At 37.9% G+C, this 3491-nt stretch overlaps 1 pseudogene; it reads right to left on the bottom strand.

Annotated features, from left to right (window-relative positions):
• LOC105518963 overlaps window positions 1–903 on the bottom strand; it is a 2258-nt pseudogene extending 1355 nt beyond the window's left edge.
• Between the last annotated feature and the right edge of the window lie 2588 nt (window positions 904–3491).

Genomic DNA, 3491 nt, shown 5'->3' on the forward strand with positions numbered 1-3491 from the left:
CCGAGGCACGGGCGCCTGGGCTGGGTCTACGCGTCCACCTGCGTGGGCCCCTGCGCGGCCCCACGGCGGGGCCAGTCAGGCGCGCTCCCAAGCTTTTTAATATATTTCACATTAAGAAGATTTTAGTAGATGACCGTAATAAAATTATGTTTAATCCTATTATACTCATTGCTAATACGGAGATATTTTTTTTACTACCACAAACTATCTGAAAAGAACACCTTCTGCTATGTATCTGCTATATAATTTTTATAGGATACATGAAACGTTGCATGCATGAATGTGATGTTCAGCATGATGTCAGGCTGGTGTGATATCACAGCCACTCAATGCATTATTACTTTTTTCCAAGATGCATCAGGTGATTGCTTTTTCCATTAGTACAAAATCTACTTCAGTTCAGTTCTACAAACACCCATGATTCATTTTTATATACATGTCACAGTTCTGGGTGGTGAAAACTAAATGAAGGAATGCAAAACAAAACGAAACAAAACAAAACTAAATGCTTACTTAAAAAGTGTGGCCTTGGTATTACAGGAGCACAGATAATGTGCGCCCTCTACTGGTGTGACTGTGCATGTGTGGGTGTTCGATCAACTATATTAATAATTTGGTTTAGCATATAATGATCAGGCTGTAGGTTTAAGAATTTATATGTGATAATCAACATTAATCAAAATAAATAGATGGATTTAAAATGATAATGATGGTGATAATTTTGAATCTGAAGTAAGTGACATTGATGATGGAAGTTTTATTGGTTTTTTCAGGTACATAAAATATTTCCTCTTTGCCATTAAAATGCACACAGTTTTCACTTATGTTATCATTCAAAAGTGACTTCTTTGCCCAAGCTGTTACTGGAGTCTCGGCCAACATCCTCCTTTTCTCTGGTATCATGACGCTCCTTCTGGATCCTAAGCCCACTGACCTTACCACCAGTCACTTGGCCTCGTCCACATCATGATGCTGCTCACCATTGTGTTCTTGGTGTCTCCAGACCTTTTTGAGTCCCTTCATTTTCAAAATGACTTCAAGTGTAAGATGCTTTCCTATCTGAGCATGGTGATGCAGGGCCTCTCCGTCTGCACCACCTGCCTCCTGAGCGTGCTCCAGGCCATCGCCATCAGCCCCGGCACCTCCTGGTTGGTGAGGTTTAAACATAAACTCACAAATCACATTTCACATGTTCTTCTCTTCTTATGGTCCCTCAGTTGTCCTGCAGTAGTTACATAATCTTTGACATTGTGGTTTCTTTCCATATGACTCAGACCAGTTTTCTGACGCTCAGTAAAACTGCCTCATTTCCCCAAGGAAGTCCATCATCAGGAGCCTTATTTTTCTTACTTTGTCATTATCCAGAGATGTCTCCTTGTGGGAATTATGCTGCTCTCAAGTGTATACATGGAGACTCTCTTGTGCAGGCATCAGAGGCAATCCCAGCACCTTCACAGCGCCAGACTCTCCCCAAGAGTCTCTCCAGAAAAAAGGGTGAGTTTCTTTGCGGTCATGTACTGAATGGATTTGAGCCTCTCATCCTGCTCAATCTTGATCAACATATGATCCAGTTGTCCTGGGTGTCCAGAGGCTTGTGACTAGGGCCTATGCCACTGTGAACCCTTTGGTGCTAAAAGAAGGATAACTGATATTCTGCAAATCATGAGACAGAAGTATTGTATATTTTTCTATGAAAATAATTATCTGAAAAGGAGATTCTAACATCAGTTAAATTATTCAAGTATCAGAGGATTTGATAATTTATTTCATTACATTGCATAGAGTTCATTTAACACTGTTGTTTTATGTAAATCATTTGGAAACTGATGCTGCCCAAGACTTGATGGATCCTTTAGTTCATTGTCCACCATGATTTCATAGCCTAATATGTTTGCAATTTCTTGCATTTCATTTTGATTCATTGAACTTCATTTTAAAACTTTTTTCTTTTTGAAGTGTATTCTTAATAAGCTCATATTGGTAATAAGATTTCTCATTTTTTTTTTTTTACTTTTGGAAATCATTTAGTGCATCCTTACTTATTCAAAATATGTTAGTGAAGTATCTAATTACTGGTTGAATAGTAACTTCTCCCAGCACTCTTACTTATTTCTGTGTTTTCTGACTGAACACAGGCTGTGGAGGCTTTGCTCTCACCTTCATTGTTCCGCTCTTCTTTTCGCTCTCATGCCTTTACATTTTTTTCTTTTCTTTGGTGTTATACAGCTTGACTTTTATTTCTGTTGAGTATTTTTTATTGGTGGTCACTATTAATCACAATACACTTCTGCATTCAAGGGTTCCCATCTGATATTCCGTTTCAGAAGTTTATAAATATTTGTTATTAGTGTGATTTGTTATTTGTATGTAAGCTAGTGAAACCAATGTATTGATTTCATTTCATTTTATTCTTTGTACATGTATAATCATGTTTGTATTGTGATCATTTTGTTTGTCTGTAGTTCTCTTATTTATTCATCTCAGTATTCTAGTTCACTAATCCTGTTGTTATTAACTTGGTCTAATAATTAAACCATACATTGTATATTAAATTTACTTAAGTCTCAGTTGTTCAATTTGAGTCTTTGCAAAACATGCCTGTTCAGTGTGTATGTGTGTTTGAGAAAGAATCTCTCTGTCACTCAGGCTTGAGTTCGGTGGTAGTCATAGCTCACTGCAACCTCAAATTCCTGGTCTCAAGAGACCTTCTCACATCCACCTCCCCAGTAGCTGACACTACAAGCACACACCACTGTGCCTGGCTTATTTTTTTATATCTATTTGTTGTAGACACAGCTTTTGCTTTGTTGCCCAGGCTGATCTCAAACTCCTGGCCTCAAGTGATCCTCCTGCCTTGGCCCCCACAAGGTGCTGGGAGTACAGGCATGAGCCACTGCCCCCAGTGCCTGCTTTAGAACTTCATGTGTTTTCAAAATTACTTTGATATTCTCCTTCCCCATTTGTATTACTTAATTATTTTAAATACGTTTCCAATCTGTGAAGTTTATGTGAAGTATAATTTCTTCTTTCCCTTTTTTGGGATAGCTTATTTTGTGTGCTTCATAATTTATAATTTGGCTCTTACATTATAGCGATCTCACATTTGGGATGGCCCCAGTTAGAAATTTTCTCTGTATATTCCAAGGGGCAGAGTGGACTATTTTCACAGGCTTGAGGTCTGTGTAATCAGCCCTGAAATCACAGCTGTACCTGAAGGCAGCTCTAACTTCTCGCTTTCATGACTCCTGTGAATTTGCCTCTTGATTCACTTCTGCTCCTGGCAAGTTCCCATATTTTTCTATCAGTTCTGCTGAGCAGTTTTAAAATTCTTGTAAACTTTAAAGATTTTTAATTTACTACATTAAATGACCTTTGAGACTATGTTATTCTGTGCGAAAACATCAAATGTCCACATGCATATATAATTAAAAAATTTTACATAAATATTTTGTGTAGAACAGTGCCCCATGAGAAATTTCTTTTTTTTTTTT

This window comes from Colobus angolensis, unplaced genomic scaffold, assembly GCF_000951035.1.
Source record: "Colobus angolensis palliatus isolate OR3802 unplaced genomic scaffold, Cang.pa_1.0 Scaffold333, whole genome shotgun sequence".
NCBI classification, from domain to species: domain Eukaryota; kingdom Metazoa; phylum Chordata; class Mammalia; order Primates; family Cercopithecidae; genus Colobus; species Colobus angolensis.